The sequence below is a fragment of the Oncorhynchus nerka genome, linkage group LG11 (assembly GCF_034236695.1).
Source record: "Oncorhynchus nerka isolate Pitt River linkage group LG11, Oner_Uvic_2.0, whole genome shotgun sequence".
In the NCBI taxonomy this organism is placed as follows: domain Eukaryota; kingdom Metazoa; phylum Chordata; class Actinopteri; order Salmoniformes; family Salmonidae; genus Oncorhynchus; species Oncorhynchus nerka.
In genome coordinates, this window is record NC_088406.1 from 12,265,968 (window position 1) to 12,285,140 (window position 19,173).

At 48.1% G+C, this 19,173-nt stretch overlaps 1 protein-coding gene across 1 annotated transcript in view; it reads right to left on the reverse strand.

The window, feature by feature from the left end:
* Positions 1-15,723, reverse strand: part of plch1 (phospholipase C, eta 1) — a 183,717-nt gene extending 167,994 nt beyond the window's left edge. Inside the window, 1 exon segment of the mRNA XM_065024227.1 lies at positions 15,564-15,723. The gene's annotated coding sequence lies outside the window, so the exon portion shown is untranslated.
* Positions 15,724-19,173: the final 3,450 nt, after the last annotated feature.

Consider the following 19,173-nt stretch of genomic DNA (forward strand, 5'->3'; position numbering starts at 1 on the left):
AGTAGAGAGAGTGGATACTGGGCAGTGTTTAGGGAGAGTAGAGAGAGTGGATACTGGGCAGTGTTTAGGGAGAGAGAGTGGACACTGGGCAGTGTTTAGGAAGAGAGAGTGGATACTGGGCAGTGTTTAGGGAGAGAAGATAGAGTGGATACTGGGAAGTGTTTAGGCAGAGTAGAGAGAGTGGATACTGGGCAGTGTTTAGGGAGAGTAGAGAGAGTGGATACTGGGAAGTGTTTAGGGAGAGAAGATAGAGTGGATACTGGGCAGTGTTTAGGAAGAGAGAGTGGATACTGGGCAGTGTTTAGGGAGAGTAGAGAGAGTGGATACTGGGCAGTGTTTAGGCAGAGTAGAGAGAGTGGACACTGGGCAGTGTTTAGGGAGAGAGAGTGGACACTGGGCAGTGTTTAGGAAGAGAGAGTGGATACTGGGCAGTGTTTAGGCAGAGTAGAGAGAGTGGATACTGGGCAGTGTTTAGGCAGAGTAGAGAGAGTGGATACTGGGCAGTGTTTAGGAAGAGAGAGTGGACACTGGGCAGTGTTTAGGGAGAGTAGAGAGAGTGGATACTGGGCAGTGTTTAGGCAAAGTAGAGAGAGTGGATACTGGGCAGTGTTTAGGAAGAGAGAATGGATACTGGGCAGTGTTTAGGAAGAGAGAATGGATACTGGGCAGTGTATAGGAAGAGAGAATGGATACTGGGCAGTGTTTAGGAAGAGAGAGTGGACACTGGGCAGTGTTTAGGGAGAGTAGAGAGAGTGGATACTGGGCAGTGTTTAGGGAGAGTAGAGAGAGTGGATACTGGGCAGTGTTTAGGGAGAGTAGAGAGAGTGGATACTGGGCAGTGTTTAGGGAGAGAGAGTGGATACTGGGCAGTGTTTAGGCAGAGTAGAGAGAGTGGATACTGGGCAGTGTTTAGGGAGAGTTGAGAGAGTGGATACTGGGCAGTGTTTAGGGAGAGTAGAGAGAGTGGATACTGGGCAGTGTTTAGGAAGAGAGAGTGGATACTGGGCAGTGTTTAGGGAGAGTAGAGAGAGTGGATACTGGGCAGTGTTTAGGGAGAGAGAATGGATACTGGGCAGTGTTTAGGAAGAGAGAATGGATACTGGGCAGTGTTTAGGAAGAGAGAGTGGATACTGGGCAGTGTTTAGGAAGAGAGAGTGGACACTGGGCAGTGTTTAGGAAGAGAGAGTGGACACTGGGCAGTGTTTAGGAAGAGAGAGTGGATACTGGGCAGTGTTTAGGAAGAGAGAGTGGATACTGGGCAGTGTTTAGGGAGAGTAGAGAGAATGGATACTGGGCAGTGTTTAGGGAGAGAGAATGGATACTGGGCAGTGTTTAGGAAGAGAGAATGGATACTGGGCAGTGTTTAGGAAGAGAGAATGGACACTGGGCAGTGTTTAGGGAGAGTAGAGAGAGTGGATACTGGGCAGTGTTTAGGGAGAGTAGAGAGAGTGGATACTGGGCAGTGTTTAGGGAGAGTAGAGAGAGTGGATACTGGGCAGTGTTTAGGGAGAGAGAGTGGATACTGGGCAGTGTTTAGGCAGAGTAGAGAGAGTGGATACTGGGCAGTGTTTAGGGAGAGTTGAGAGAGTGGATACTGGGCAGTGTTTAGGGAGAGAGAGTGGATACTGGGCAGTGTTTAGGGAGAGTAGAGAGAGTGGATACTGGGCAGTGTTTAGGGAGAGAGAATGGATACTGGGCAGTGTTTAGGAAGAGAGAATGGATACTGGGCAGTGTTTAGGAAGAGAGAGTGGATACTGGGCAGTGTTTAGGAAGAGAGAGTGGACACTGGGCAGTGTTTAGGGAGAGAGAGTGGATACTGGGCAGTGTTTAGGGAGAGAGAGTGGACACTGGGCAGTGTTTAGGGAGAGAGAGTGGACACTGGGCAGTGTTTAGGAAGAGAGAGTGGATACTGGGCAGTGTTTAGGAAGAGAGAGTGGACACTGGGCAGTGTTTAGGAAGAGAGAGTGGACACTGGGCAGTGTTTAGGAAGAGAGAGTGGACACTGGGCAGTGTTTAGGAAGAGAGAGTGGACACTGGGCAGTGTTTAGGAAGAGAGAGTGGACACTGGGCAGTGTTTAGGAAGAGAAAGGACACTGGGCAGTGTTTAGGAAGAGAGAGTGGACACTGGGCAGTGTTTAGGAAGAGAGAATGGATACTGGGCAGTGTTTAGGAAGAGAGAGTGGATACTGGGCAGTGTTTAGGAAGAGAAAGGACACTGGGCAGTGTTTAGGAAGAGAAAGGACACTGGGCAGTGTTTAGGAAGAGAGAATGGATACTGGGCAGTGTTTAGGAAGAGAGAGTGGATACTGGGCAGTGTTTAGTGATTAGTGTAGTGTCAACAACGCAGCCAATGCCAACTAGCCTACTTAGTCAACAACGCAGCCTCTGCCAGCTAGCCTACTTCAGCAGTACTGTATCATTTTAATAATTTTAGTCAATAAGATTCTTGCTACGTAAGCTTAACTCTCTGAACACTCGTGACGTGTAGTCCACTTGTCATTCCAATCTCCTTTGCATTAGCGTAGCCTCTTGTGTAGCCTGTCAACTATGTGTCTGTCTATCCCTGTTCTCTCCTCTCTGCACAGACCATACAAACGCTCCACACCGCGGGCCGCGCCACCCTAATCTGGTGGTCCCAGCGCGCACGACCCACGTGGAGTTCCAGGTCTCCGGTAGCCTCTGGAACTGCCGATCTGCGGCCAACAAGGCAGAGTTCATCTCCGCCTATGTCTCCCTCCAGTCCCTCGACTTCTTGGCACTGACGGAAACATGGATCACCACAGACAACACTGCTACTCCTACTGCTCTCTCTTCGTCTGCCCACGTGTTCTCGCACACCCGAGAGCTTCTGGTCAGCGGGGTGGTGGCACCGGGATCCTCATCTCTCCCAAGTGGTCATTCTCTCTTTCTCCCCTTACCCATCTGTCTATCGCCTCCTTTGAATTCCATGCTGTCACAGTTACCAGCCCTTTCAAGCTTAACATCCTTATCATTTATCGCCCTCCAGGTTCCTCGGAGAGTTCATCAATGAGCTTGATGCCTTGATAAGCTCCTTTCCTGAGGACGGCTCACCTCTCACAGTTCTGGGCGACTTTAACCTCCCCACGCCTACCGTTGACTCATTCCTCTCTGCCTCCTTCTTTCCACTCCTCTCCTCTTTTGACCTCACCCTCTCACCTTCCCCCCTACTCACAAGGCAGGAAATACGCTCGACCTCATCTTTACTAGATGCTGTTCTTCCACTAACCTCGTTGCAACTCCCCTCCAAGTCTCCGACCACTACCTTGTATCCTTTTCCTCTCGCTCTCATCCAACACTTCCCACACTGCCCCTACTCGGATGGTATCGCGCCGTCCCAACCTTCGCTCTCTCTCCCCGCTACTCTCTCCTCTTCCATCCTATCATCTCTTCCTCTGCTCAAACCTTCTCCAACCTATCTCCTGATTCTGCCTCCTCAACCCTCCTCTCCTCCCTTTCTGCATCCTTTGACTCTCTATGTCCCCTATCCTCCAGGCCGGCTCGGTCCTCCCCTCCCGCTCCGTGGCTCGACGACTCATTGCGAGCTCACAGAACAGGGCTCCGGGCAGCCGAGCGGAAATGGAGGAAAACTCCGCCTCCCTGCGGACCTGACATCCTTTCACTCCCTCCTCTCTACATTTTCCTCTTCTGTCTCTGCTGCTAAAGCCACTTTCTACCACTCTAAATTCCAAGCATCTGCCTCTAACCCTAGGAAGCTCTTTGCAACCTTCTCCTCCCTCCTGAATCCTCCTCCCCCTCCCCCCCTCCTCCCTCTCTGCAGATGACTTCGTCAACCATTTTGAAAAGAAGGTCGACGACATCCGATCCTCGTTTGCTAAGTCAAACGACACCGCTGGTTCTGCTCACACTGCCCTACCCTGTGCTCTGACTTCTTTCTCCCCCTCTCTCCAGATGAAATCTTGCGTCTTGTGACGGCCGGCCGCCCTACAACCTGCCCGCTTGACCCTATCCCCTCCCTCTCTTCTCCAGACCATTTCCGGAGACCTCCTCCCTTACCTCACTCGCTCATCAACTCATCCCTGACCGCTGGCTACGTCCCTTCTGTCTTCAAGAGAGCGAGAGTTGCACCCCTTCTGAAAAAACCTACACTCGATCCCTCCGATGTCAACAACTACAGACCAGTATCCCTTCTTTCTTTCTCTCCAAAACTCTTGAACGTGCCGTCCTTGGCCAGCTCTCCCGCTATCTCTCTCAGAATGACCTTCTTGATCCAAATCAGTCAGGTTTCAAGACTAGTCATTCAACTGAGACTGCTCTTCTCTGTATCACGGAGGCGCTCCGCACTGCTAAAGCTAACTCTCTCTCCTCTGCTCTCATCCTTCTAGACCTATCGGCTGCCTTCGATACTGTGAACCATCAGATCCTCCTCTCCACCCTCTCCGAGTTGGGCATCTCCGGCGCGGCCCACGCTTGGATTGCGTCCTACCTGACAGGTCGCTCCTACCAGGTGGCGTGGCGAGAATCCGTCTCCACACCACGTGCTCTCACCACTGGTGTCCCCCAGGGCTCTGTTCTAGGCCCTCTCCTATTCTCGCTATACACCAAGTCACTTGGCTCTGTCATAACCTCACATGGTCTCTCCTATCATTGCTATGCAGACGACACACAATTAATCTTCTCCTTTCCCCTTCTGATGACCAGGTGGCGAATCGCATCTCTGCATGTCTGGCAGACATATCCGTGTGGATGACGGATCACCACCTCAAGCTGAACCTCGGCAAGACGGAGCTGCTCTTCCTCCCGGGAAGGACTGCCCGTTCCATGATCTCGCCATCACGGTTGACAACTCCATTGTGTCCTCCTCCCAGAGCGCTAAGAACCTTGGCGTGATCCTGGACAACACCCTGTCGTTCTCAACTAACATCAAGGCGGTGGCCCGTTCCTGTAGGTTCATGCTCTACAACATCCGCAGAGTACGACCCTGCCTCACACAGGAAGCGGCGCAGGTCCTAATCCAGGCACTTGTCATCTCCCGTCTGGATTACTGCAACTCGCTGTTGGCTGGGCTCCCTGCCTGTGCCATTAAACCCTACAACTCATCCAGAACGCCGCAGCCCGTCTGGTGTTCAACCTTCCCAAGTTCTCTCACGTCACCCCGCTCCTCCGCTCCCTCCACTGGCTTCCAGTTGAAGCTCGCATCCGCTACAAGACCATGGTGCTTGCCTACGGAGCTGTGAGGGGAACGGCACCTCAGTACCTCCAGGCTCTGATCAGGCCCTACACCCAAACAAGGGCACTGCGTTCATCCACCTCTGGCCTGCTCGACTCCCTACCACTGAGGAAGTACAGTTCCCGCTCAGCCCAGTCAAAACTGTTCGCTGCTCTGGCCCCCAATGGTGGAACAAACTCCTCACGACGCCAGGACAGCGGAGTCAATCACCACCTTCCGGAGACACCTGAAACCCCACCTCTTTAAGGAATACCTAGGATAGGATAAAGTAATCCCTCTCACCCCCTCCCCTGAAAAGATTTAGATGCACTACTGTTCCACTGGAGGTCATAAGGTGAATGCACCAATTTGTAAGTCGCTCTGGATAAGAGCGTCTGCTAAATGACTTAAATGTAAATGTAAATGTAGGAAGAGAAAGGACACTGGGCAGTGTTTAGGAAGAGAAAGGACACTGGGCAGTTTGTTTACTGGGCAGTGGAAGAGAGAGACACTGGGCAGTGTTTAGGAAGAGATACTGGACAGTGTTTAGGAAGAGAGAGTGGACACTGGGCAGTGTTTAGAAGAAGAGTGGACACTGGGCAGTGTTTAGGAAGAGAGAGTGGATACTGGGCAGTGTTTAGGAAGAGAGAGTGGATACTGGGCAGTGTTTACTGGGCAGGGAAGAGAGAGTGGATACTGGGCAGTGTTTAGAAGAGAGAGTGGATACTGGGCAGTGTTTAGGAAGAGAGAGTGGATACTGGGCAGTGTTTAGGAGAGAGAGGACACTGGGCAGTGTTTAGGAAGAGAGAGTGGATACACTGGGCAGTGTTTAGGAAGAGAGAGTGGATACTGGGCAGTGTTTAGAAGAGAGAGTGGATACTGGGCAGTGTTTAGGAGAGAGTGGACACTGGGCAGTGTTTAGGGAGAGAGTGGATACTGGGCAGTGTTTAGGAAGAGAGAGTGGATACTGGGCAGTGTTTAGGAAGAGAGAGTGGACACTGGCAGTGTTTAGGAAGAGAGAGTGGACACTGGGCAGTGTTTAGGAGAGAGAGTGGACACTGGGCAGTGTTTAGGAGAGAGAGTGGACACTGGGCAGTGTTTAGGAAGAGAGAGTGGACACTGGGCAGTGTTTAGGAGAGAGAGTGGACACTGGGCAGTGTTTAGGAGAGAGAGTGGATACTGGGCAGTGTTTAGAGAGAGAGTGGACACTGGGCAGTGTTTAGGGAGAGAGAGAGTACTGGGCAGTGTTTAGGAGAGAGAGAGGACACTGGGCACTGTTTAGAGAGAGAGTGGACACTGGGCAGTGTTTAGGAGAGAGAGTGGACACTGGGCAGTGTTTAGGGAGTGGACACTGGGCAGTGTTTAGAGAGAGAGTGGATACTGGGCAGTGTTTAGGGAGTTTAGGAGAGTGGATACTGGGCAGTGTTTAGGAGAGAGAGAGTGGACACTGGGCAGTGTTTAGGAAGAGAGAGTGGATACTGGGCAGTGTTTAGGAAGAGAGAGTGGACACTGGGCAGTGTTTAGGAGAGTAGAGAGAGTGGATACTGGGCAGTGTTTAGGAGAGAGAGTGGATACTGGGCAGTGTTTAGGAAGAGAGAGTGGATACTGGGCAGTGTTTAGGAGAGAGAGTGGATACTGGGCAGTGTTTAGGAGAGTAGAGAGAGTGGATACTGGGCAGTGTTTAGGGAGAGAGTGGACACTGGGCAGTGTTGTTTAGGATACTGGGCAGTGTTTAGAGAGTAGAGAGACTGGGCAGTGTTTAGGAGAGAGAGTGGACACTGGGCAGTGTTTAGGAAGAGAGAGTGGATACTGGGCAGTGTTTAGGAAGAGAGAGTGGATACTGGGCAGTGTTTAAGGATACTGGGCAGTGTTTAGGAAGAGAGAGTGGATACTGGGCAGTGTTTAGGAGAGAGAGTGGACACTGGGCAGTGTTTAGGGAGAGAGAGTGGACACTGGGCAGTGTTTAAGAGAGAGAGTGGACACTGGGCAGTGTTTAGGGAAGAGAGTGGATACTGGGCAGTGTTTAGGAAGAGAGAGTGGACACTGGGCAGTGTTTAGAGAGAGTGGACACTGGGCAGTGTTTAGAAGAGAGAGTGGATACTGGGCAGTGTTTAGGAGAGAGAGTGGATACTGGGCAGTGTTTAGGAGAGAGAGTGGATACTGGGCAGTGTTTAGGGAGAGAGAGATGGACACTGGGCAGTGTTTAGGAGAGAGAGTGGACACTGGGCAGTGTTTTAGAGAGAGTGGAGTTTAGAGAGAGTGGATACTGGGCAGTGTTTAGGAGAGAGAGATAGCAGTGTTTATGCAGTGTTTAGGGAGAGAGAGTGGACACTGGGCAGTGTTTAGGAGAGAGAGTGGATACTGGCAGTGTTTAGGAGAGAGTGGACACTGGGCAGTGTTTAGAGAGAGAGTGGACACTGGGCAGTGTTTAGAGAGAGAGAGTGGACACTGGGCAGTGTTTAGGAGAGAGAGTGGACACTGGGCAGTGTTTAGGAGAGAGAGTGGATACTGGGCAGTGTTTAGAGAGAGAGAGTGGACACTGGGCAGTGTTTAGGAGAGAGAGTGGACACTGGGCAGTGTTTAGAGAGAGTGGACACTGGGCAGTGTTTAGGGAGAGAGAGTGGATACTGGGCAGTGTTTAGGGAGAGAGAGAGAGAGATACTGGGCAGTGTTTAGGGAGAGAGAGTGGATACTGGGCAGTGTTTAGGAGAGAGAGTGGACACTGGGCAGTGTTTAGGAGAGAGAGAGTGGATACTGGGCAGTGTTTAGGAGAGTAGAGAGAGTGGACACTGGGCAGTGTTTAGGAAGAGAGAGTGGATACTGGGCAGTGTTTAGGAAGAGAGAGTGGATACTGGGCAGTGTTAGAGAGAGTGGATACTGGGCAGTGTTTAGAGAGAGAGAGTGGATACTGGGCAGTGTTTAGCAGTGTTTAGGAAGAGAGAGTGGATACTGGGCAGTGTTTAGGGAGAGAGAGTGGATACTGGGCAGTGTTTAGGAGAGAGAGAGTGGACACTGGGCAGTGTTTAGGAGAGTAGAGAGAGTGGATACTGGGCAGTGTTTGGGCAGTGTTTAGGAGAGTAGAGAGAGAGTGGATACTGGGAAGTGTTTAGGAGAGAGAGAGTGGAACTGCAGTGTTTAGGGAGAGTAGAGAGAGTGGCAGTGTTTAGGGAGAGTAGAGAGAGTGGATACTGGGCAGTGTTTAGAGAGAATGGGAAGAGAGAGTGGATACTGGCAGTGTTTAGTGTTGGGCAGGTTTAGGGGAGAGAGTGGATACTGGGCAGTGTTTAGGGAGAGAGAGTGGATACTGGGCAGTGTTTAGGGAGAGTAGAGAGAGTGGATACTGGGCAGTGTTTAGGGAGAGTAGAGAGAGTGGATACTGGGCAGTGTTTAGGAAGAGAGAGTGGATACTGGGCAGTGTTTAGGGAGAGTAGAGAGAGTGGATACTGGGCAGTGTTTCGGGAGAGTAGAGAGAGTGGATACTGGGAAGTGTTTAGGGAGAGAGAGTGGATACTGGGCAGTGTTTAGGAAGAGTAGAGAGAGTGGATACTGGGCAGTGTTTAGGGAGAGTAGAGAATCCGAAGTCAAATGTCTGCTGTTTGCTGATGATCTGGTGCGTCTGTCACCAACCAAGGAGGGCCTACAGCAGCACCTATATCTTATGCACAGATTCTGTCAGACCTGGGCCCTGACAGTAAATCTCAGTAAGACCAAAATAATGGTGTTCCAAAAAAGGTCCAGTCACCAGGACCACAAATACAAATTCCATCTAGACACTGTTGCCCTAGAGCACACAAAAAACTATACATACCTTGGCCTAAACATCAGCGCCACAGGTAACTTCCACAAAGCTGTGAACGATCTGAGAGACAAGGCAAGAAGGGCATTCTATGCCATCAAAAGAAACATAAATTTCAACATACCAATTAGGATTTGGCTAAAAATACTTGAATCAGTCATAGAGCCCATTGCCCTTTATGGTTGTGAGGTCTGGGGTCCACTCACCAACCAAGACTTCACAAAATGGGACAAACACCAAATTGAGACTCTGCACGCAGAATTCTGCAAAAATATCCTCCGTGTACAACGTAAAACACCAAATAATGCATGCAGAGCAGAATTAGGCCGATACCCACTAATTATCAAAATCCAGAAAAGAGCTGTTAAATTCTACAACCACCTAAAAGGAAGCGATTCACAAACCTTCCATAACAAAGCCATCACCTACAGAGAGATGAACCTGGAGAAGAGTCCCCTAAGCAAGCTGGTCCTGGGGCTCTGTTCACAAACACAAACACACCCTGCAGAGCCCCAGGACAACAGCACAATTAGACCCAACCAAATCATGAGAAAACAAAAAGATAATTACTTAACACATTGGAAAGAATTAACAAAAAAACAGAGCAAACTAGAATGCTATTTGGCCCTACACAGAGAGTACACAGCGGCAGAATACCTGACCACTGTGACTGACCCAAAATTAAGGAAAGCTTTGACTATGTACAGACTCAGTGAGCATAGCCTTGCTATTGAGAAAGGCCGCCGTAGGCAGACATGGCTCTCAAGAGAAGACAGGCTATGTGCTCACTGCCCACAAAATGAGGTGGAAACTGAGCTGCACTTCCTAACCTCCTGCCCAATGTATGACCATATTAGAGAGACATATTTCCCCCAGATTACACAGATCCACAAAGAATTCGAAAACAAATCCAATTTTGAAAAACTCCCATATCTTTTGGGTGAAATTCCACAGTGTGCCATCACAGCAGCAAGATTTGTGACCTGTTGCCACGAGAAAAGGGCAACCAGTGAAGAACAAACACCATTGTAAATACAACCCATATTTATGCTTATTTATTTTATCTTGTGTCCTTTAACTATTTGTACATTGTATATATATATATATATATAATATGACATTTGTAATGTCTTTACTGTTTTGAAACTTCTGTATGTGTAATGTTTACTGTTAATTTTTGTTGTTTTTCACTTTATATATTCGCTTTATATATTATCTACCTCACTTGCTTTGGCAATGTTAACACGTTTCCCATGCCAATAAAGCCCCTTGAATTGAATTGAATTGAAAATTGAGTGGACACTGGGCAGTGTTTAGGGAGAGAGAGTGGATACTGGGCAGTGTTTAGGGAGAGAGAGTGGATACTGGGCAGTGTTTAGGGAGAGAGAGTGGATACTGGGCAGTGTTTAGGGAGAGAGAGTGGATACTGGGCAGTGTTTAGGGAGAGAGAGTGGATACTGGGCAGTGTTTAGGCAGAGTAGAGAGAGTGGATACTGGGCAGTGTTTAGGGAGAGAGAGTGAATACTGGGCAGTGTTTAGGGAGAGAGAGTGGATACTGGGCAGTGTTTAGGGAGAGAGAGTGAATACTGGGCAGTGTTTAGGGAGAGAGAGTGGATACTGGGCAGTGTTTAGGGAGAGTAGAGAGAGTGGATACTGGGCAGTGTTTAGGGAGAGTAGAGAGAGTGGATACTGGGCAGTGTTTAGGCAGAGTAGAGAGAGTGGATACTGGGCAGTGTTTAGGGAGAGAGAGTGAATACTGGGCAGTGTTTAGGGAGAGAGAGTGGATACTGGGCAGTGTTTAGGGAGAGTAGAGAGAGTGGATACTGGGCAGTGTTTAGGCAGAGTAGAGAGTGGATACTGGGCAGTGTTTAGGGAGAGAGTGCAGTGTTTAGGGAGAGAGAGTGAATACTGGGCAGTGTTTAGGGAGAGAGAGTGGATACTGGGCAGTGTTTAGGGAGAGAGAGTGGATACTGGGCAGTGTTTAGGCAGAGTAGAGAGAGTGGATACTGGGCAGTGTTTAGGGAGAGTAGAGAGAGTGGATACTGGGCAGTGTTTAGGGAGAGTAGAGAGAGTGGATACTGGGCAGTGTTTAGGAAGAGAGAGTGGACACTGGGCAGTGTTAGGGAGAGAGAGTGGATACTGGGCAGTGTTTAGGGAGAGAGAGTGAATACTGGGCAGTGTTTAGGAAGAGAGAGTGGATACTGGGCAGTGTTTAGGGAGAGAGTGGACACTGGGCAGTGTTTAGGAAGAGAGAGTGGATACTGGGCAGTGTTTAGGAAGAGAGAGTGGATACTGGGCAGTGTTTAGGAAGAGAGAGTGGATACTGGGCAGTGTTTAGGAAGAGAGAGTGGATACTGGACAGTGTTTAGGGAGAGAGAGTGGATACTGGGAAGTGTTTAGGGAGAGAGTGGACACTGGGCAGTGTTTAGGAAGAGAGAGTGGACACTGGGAAGTGTTTAGGGAGAGAGTGGACACTGGGCAGTGTTTAGGAAGAGAGAGTGGACACTGGGAAGTGTTTAGAGAGAGAGTGGACACTGGGAAGTGTTTAGGGAGAGAGTGGACACTGGGCAGTGTTTAGGAAGAGAGAGTGGACACTGGGAAGTGTTTAGGGAGAGAGTGGACACTGGGCAGTGTTTAGGAAGAGAGAGTGGACACTGGGAAGTGTTTAGGGAGAGAGTGGACACTGGGCAGTGTTTAGGAAGAGAGAGGACACTCGGCAGAGACACAGAGAACACACACACACAGACTGACTGTCCTCATACTCCTCTCCTCTCACACTGTGTTTGTTAATTTTTTAAATTTCCATCTCTCACAAACACAAGCACACACAGTCTCCCTACTGTTCACACACAACCACACACACACACAGTCTCCCTACTGTTCACACACAACCACACACACACACACAGTCTCCCTACAGTTCACACACAACCACACACACACACAGTCTCCCTACTGTTCACACACAACCACACACACACACAGTCTCCCTACAGTTCACACACAACCACACACAGTCTCCCTACTGTTCACACACAGTCTCCCTACTGTTCACACACAACCACACACAGTCTCCCTACTGTTCACACACAACCACACACACAGTCTCCCTACAGTTCACATTATTGTCCGTCTCGACTGACACACTACAGCAGTGGACCCACAAAGAAATGAGTTCACTTCAACTCAATATCTTCCCCCTCCAGTCCTCTCCTCCTCCTTTCCCACACTAATCCATCTCTCCATTCATCTACTCCTCCAGCCCTCTCCTCCTCCTTTCCCACACTAATCCATCTCTCCATTCATCTACTCCTCCAGCCCTCTCCTCCTCCTTTCCCACACTAATCCATCTCTCCATTCATCTACTCCTCCAGCCCTCTCCTCCTCCTTTCCCACACTAATCTTTCCATTCATCTACTCCTCCAGCCCTCTCCTCCTCCTTTCCCACACTAATCCATCTCTCCATTCATCTACTCCTCCAGCCCTCTCCTCCTCCTTTCCCACACAAATCCATCCATTGCTCTACTCCTCCAGGCCTCTGAGAGAAATAGTTAAAATATTAATTAGGACTCACTATACTAACAAAGACATTGTTTGCACTCCAACCCTACACCCAGCAAACTTAACTACCCAGAATACTCCACTCCAACCCTACACCCAGCATACTGAACCACCCAGAGTACTCCACTCCAACCCTACACCCAGCATACTGAACCACCCAGAGTACTCCACTCCAACCCTACACCCAGCATACTGAACTACCCAGAGTACTCCACTCCAACCCTACACCCAGCAAACTGAACTACCCAGAGTACTCCACTCCAACCCTACACCCAGCAAACTGAACTAGCCAGAGTACTCCACTCCAACCCTACACCCAGCAAACTGAACTACCCAGAGTACTCCACTCCAACCCTACACCCAGCAAACTGAACTACCCAGAGTACTCCACTCCAACCCTACACCCAGCAAACTGAACCACCCCAGAGTACTCCACTCCAACCCTACACCCAGCAAACTGAACCACCCCAGAGTACTCCACTCCAACCCTACACCCAGCAAACTGAACTACCCAGAGTACTCCACTCCAACCCTACACCCAGCAAACTGAACCACCCCAGAGTACTCCACTCCAACCCTACACCCAGCAAACTGAACCACCCCAGAGTACTCCACTCCAACCCTACACCCAGCAAACTGAACTACCCAGAGTACTCCACTCCAACCCTACACCCAGCAAACTGAACCACCCCAGAGTACTCCACTCCAACCCTACACCCAGCAAACTGAACTAGCCAGAGTACTCCACTCCAACCCTACACCCAGCAAACTGAACTACCCAGAGTACTCCACTCCAACCCTACACCCAGCAAACTGAACCACCCCAGAGTACTCCACTCCAACCCTACACCCAGCAAACTGAACTACCCAGAGTACTCCACTCCAACCCTACACCCAGCAAACTGAACTACCCAGAGTACTCCACTCCAACCCTACACCCAGCAAACTGAACTACCCAGAGTACTCCACTCCAACCCTACACCCAGCAAACTGAACCACCCCAGAGTACTCCACTCACATTACACTGAAATCCCTTTACCCTCCCACAAACACATGCACATATACACAACAGATCCCTGTGACAAGGAGAAGACTGTTTACTTATTCACAAGGGGATTGTGGGATTGTTTTCCCTTGAGTGAGAGAGAGGAAGGGTTGAATGGAGTTACACAGATGCACTGTCCATCACCCTGTCACCACAAGTGTCCAGGAGACAGACAATAACATTTGAGTGTGTTTGATGTTCTGTACACATTCAGGCCTAGATATAATCTGCACCGGTGTCTACCTCAATGTCCTAGTAAAACAACACACCCAACACAAAGATATCCTATAACAAACACAGGTGCTGTCAACATTGTTTAGGTCATTATCATCACTGTGTCAGAGGAGGAACCATGCATGACCAGGACAAGTTGACTGAAGCCTACCCAGACTGGCACACAGGCTTGGCCATCTGATCCCTGTAGTGGAGCTGCCGTGCCTGATAGATGAGGGATATGCGTGGGGAGACTGGGGGTACTGAGTGCTTGATCCTGTTACTTTAATGGGCTGTGTTATTGCTCCTGATCTTTATGACTCTTCCTGTGACACTTTGACCAACCGACTCACTGAAGAGTCAGTGTAAACAGAGTGCATCCCGGGACTATGGCGTAATTTATGATTAACTTCAACTATAACGGCTCCAACTTTCTTTTTTTTTACTCAGAAACAAATAAGTAACTGACTACAGAGGCTCACATTTGCTCACATTGTATATAGACTTGTTTATACTGTATTATACTGTTTATACTGTTTATACTGTATGTTTGTTTTACTCCATGTGTAACTCTGTGTTGTTTGTGTCGAACTGCTTTGCTTTATCTTGGCCAGGTCGCAATTGTAAATGAGAACTTGTTCTCAACCTGCTTACCTGGTTAAATAAAGGTGAAATAAAAAAATAAATAAAAAAGAGGCGGGAGAAAGTCTGTATCACTCTACCTACATGTAGGCTTGACAAAATTGACAAAGTGAAGATTGGGGTTACCCCGCAAAATGTGGTTGGAGGAACGGGTGATGAGTGAACTTTAGGGGCTTTGTCCGTGGGACTTCATTTCTCTCTCCGAAAATCCCCAAGGGCCCGGAGGGGGAGTTCCGTGTATATTTATTTATGTGACGGCTACCGGTGGGACGGAATTAGATCATTAATTTTGTGAGGAATTAAAAATAAAAATAAAATTCTTCCGATTTATCAGAGTGAGCTGCAGCAGCCGACTTCTCGTGGCTATGGTAAAGACCTTTGTTATTCCCATCAACCAATTCAGGTGCAAAGTAATATTAAGCGCAATTTTTTTAAATGTAAAATACATAAAGCACTCTCACAACTTCGGTTGGTATCAATATTGCAGATTAATTCATGATTTCGATGTCACATTATTCGTATGCCTTCAATGCTCACTTAATTAGGCTGTTTGCACAACAAAGAAAGAACGTAGCCTAAAATGTGTAATAGTAAAAAGAAAATTACAGCCTAATCAAAAACTTAAAATGTAAGACACGCAATAAAGTCTTCATAAATATCTACAATAGGATATTTATGAAGACTTTATTGCGTGTCTTACATTTTAAGTTTTTGATTAGGCTGTAATTTTCTTTTTACTATTACACATTTTAGGCTACGTTCTTTCTTTGAACGACAAAACTATTTTAAAAACTATTTTGGTCATATAAGACAAATTGTGACAAAACATTGGATCGACAGCCTATTCAAAACATAAGACTGACATTGTTTTATGTGGTAACCACAGTAGCCTAACTCAAAAAACAAGGGCAGGCGCATTGGTCAGCAAGTTCATTGGTTCCTTCTGCTGTCGCCTTCTTGCGCGAGCTCATCTCATGAAAACAATCTTGCAACTTTAACATTGTCAACGACAACATGGTCACTTGACGTTGTGCCAAGAACACATGCAGCATATGCCACATTGATTTTTCCATCAAATGTATCAGCTAGTCCAACAAATAAAATAAATAGGTACTTACGTTAGTCCGATTTTACCAGAATCAACTTCTAATAAAATATTAACATCTATTGAACACAATATTATTCCTTCAGGTTCCTGTCTTCCATGTCATGAAGCACATCAATAATATCCTGTTCCCCTCTAGTAGCGAAGGGAGTGCCCAACTGTCCCGAGCAAGACCCTACCGCCACCAGCCAAGTCCCCATTCAAACCCGTAAGTACATTTAGAGACCAGGCAGTGTGTGAAAACCCGGAAAGGATTTCTTGGAACGGGTTCCTGAAAATTCTCTCTTCTGCCCTTAGGTCGCTGATGGTGGGGAGGGGGGGGGGGTTGAATAGCCTACTACACACGGAATCCTATCTTAGAAATTGAAGCTCAAGAAAAATACCAGAAAAATTGAATTCTAAATTTATCTCATTGTCTGGAACTCAATTTAATTCAAAGGGATTTATATATGTTTACATTGCCAAAGCAAGTGAAATAGTTAACCAACCTAAATGTGAAATAAATAATAAAAAAATGTGTTATTATCTAGTGCAGTGTGTTATTGTGTAGTGCAGTGTGTTATTGTGTAGTGCAGTGTGTTATTGTGTAGTGCAGTGTGTTATTGTGTAGTGCAGTGTGTTATTGTGTAGTGCAGTGTGTTATTGTGTAGTGCAGTGTGTTATTGTGTAGTGCAGTGTGTTATTTTCTAATGCAGTGAGTTATTGTGTAGTGCAGTGAGTTATTGTGTCGTGCAGTGAGTTATTGTGTCGTGCAGTCTGTTATTGTGTAGTGCAATGTGTTATTGTGTAGTGCAGTGTGTTCTTGTGTAGTGCAGTGAGTTATTTTCTAGTGCAGTGAGTTATTGTGTAGTGCAGTGTGTTCTTGTGTAGTGCAGTGAGTTATTTTCTAGTGCAGTGAGTTATTTTCTAGTGCAGTGAGTTATTGTGTAGTGCAGTGTGTTATTGTGTAGTGCAGTGTGTTATTGTGTAGTGCAGTGAGTTATTTTCTAGTGCAGTGTGAATCAGACAGGCTTGTAGTGAGGGTGCTCTACAGTTAAGATACACTAACGGCTCTGGCCGATTCTCTCCGTGGTTTCCTTCCCACAATTCCCCCAGTGGCAGTTCAAAGTCTGCCAGCTCCAGTCATCAGGGACCCATGCACCTTACAATTCAAATCAGCTAACCAATGAGAGTCCACGAAGACAGCAACAACCGCTAGTGACCTTTACACAACAAAAGACAAACAGGCTGATTCAACCCGCTGCCCCTCCTTCCTTCCCTCCCTCCACCCACGGTCAACCCGAGCACATGGTTAACACTGTCACCCCAAACACATGGTTAACATTGTCAACCCAAACACATGGTTAACACTGTCACCCCAAACACATGGTTAACACTGTCAACCCGAGCACATGGTTAACACTGTCACCCCAAACACATGGTTAACAGTGTCAACCCAAACACATGGTTAACACTGTCAACCCAAACACATGGTTAACACTGTCAACCCAAACACATGGTTAACACTGTCAACCCAAACACATGGTTAAAACTGTCAACCCAAACACATGGTTAACATTGTCAACCCAAACACATGGTTAACACTGTCACCCCAAACACATGGTTAACACTGTCACCCCAAACACATGGTTAACACTGTCACCCCAAACACATGGTTAACACTGTCACCCCAAACACATGGTTAACACTGTCACCCCAAACACATGGTTAACACTGTCAACCCAAGCGCATGACAAGTGAAGGGTGGTTCTTTCAAATATTTTATTTGATGGGGAAAGATGCTGTCAACAACATGGACACAGTAAATCATCAGACAACTGCATTTTATCATCGAGATGAACAGAAACACAATGACAGACTGTACACAATGTCTATTTGAAAAGCAACCATAGGTGTAAGCCTCTCTTCTCTCCGTGTATTAGACTGCTCCAGTGTCTGTCTGGTTGATGGCCATCTCTCTGTGTCTGTCTGGTTGATGGCCATCTCTCTGTGTCTGTCTGGTTGACGGCCATCTCTCTGTGTGTCTGGTTGATGGCCATCTCTCTGTGTCTGTCTGGTTGATGGCCATCTCTCTGTGTCTGTCTGGTTGATGTGTCTGTCTGGTTGATGGCCATCTCCCTGTGTCTGTCTGGTTGATGGCCATCTCTCTGTGTCTGTTTGGTTGGTCTGTCTGGTTGACGGCCATCTCTCTGTGTGTCTGGTTGATGGCCATCTCTCTGTGTCTGTCTGGTTGATGGCCATCTCTCTGTGTCTGTCTGGTTGATGGCCATCTCTCTGTGTCTGTCTGGTTGATGGCCATCTCTCTGTGTCTGTCTGGTTGATGGCCATCTCTCTGTGTCTGTCTGGTTGATGGCCATCTCCCTGTGTCTGTCTGGTTGATGGCCATCTCTCTGTGTCTGTCTGGTTGATGGCCATCTCTCTGTGTCTGTAGTTGATGGCCATCTCTCTGTGTCTGTCTGGTTGATGGCCATCTCTCTGTGTCTGTCTGGTTGATGGCCATCTCTCTGTGTCTGTCTGGTTGATGGCCATCTCTCTGTGTCTGTCTGGTTGATGGCCATCTCTCTGTGTCTGTCTGGTTGATGGCCATCTCTCTGTGTCTGTCTGGTTGATGGCCATCTCTCTGTGTCTGTCTGGTTGATGGCCATCTCTCTGTCTGTCTGGTTGATGGCCATCTCCCTGTGTCTGTCTGGTTGATGGCCATCCTGTGTCTGTCTGGTGGCCATCTCCCTGTGTCTGTCTGGTTGATGGCCATCTCTCTGTGTCTGTCTGGTTGATGGCCATCTCTCTGTGTCTGTCTGGTTGATGGCCATCTCTCTGTGTCTGTCTGGTTGATGGCCATCTCTCTGTGTCTGTCTCTCATTGGGTTATAGAAGCTGGTTGACGGCCATCTCTCTGTGTCTGTCAGGTTGATGGCCATCTCTCTGTGTCTGTCTGGTTAATGCTCTCTGTCTGTCTGGTTGATGGACATCTCTCTATGTCTGTCTGGTTGATGGCCATCTCTCTGTGTCTGTCTGGTTGATGGCCATCTCTCTGTGTCTGTCTCTCATTGGGTTATAGAAGCTGGTTGATGGCCATCTCTCTGTGTCTGTCTGGTTGATGGCCATCTCTCTGTGTCTGTCTCTCATTGGGAAATAGAGCCTGGTTTATGGACCTTCTAGTCTCTACGTCCTGCTTTAAGACTGAGCGAGTTCTCTAATGTCCGAGTCATGTTATCTCTAAAGGCCCCTTTGATAAGCTCTTCAACACCCCCTTCTCTCCCTCTCACCCCCAGGGTTTCACTGCTCAGATTTTGAGTTACCATGGCAACGGTGATCTCTTTGGGGGAGACCAGTAGACCCCAACTGTGACAATCCACCACCCCATTTCCCCTCTCTGACACACAATCACTTCTCTGGAGAAAGGGGAACATAGGGATTTGGGTACATAGGGATTTGGGTTGGGGTTTTAAAAGGGAAGTGAAAACCAAGGGATTAGCATAAGGGCTTCAGACTAGTGGTGATGACGGTTAAATGTCCCCTCAGTGGGACATGGACGACTTGCCTTAATATAAGTAACCATGACTTCTGCTCTGTATCAGAGAATTCTACAGGAGGATGTCAGACCAATTGTCTGTGAGCTGAAGC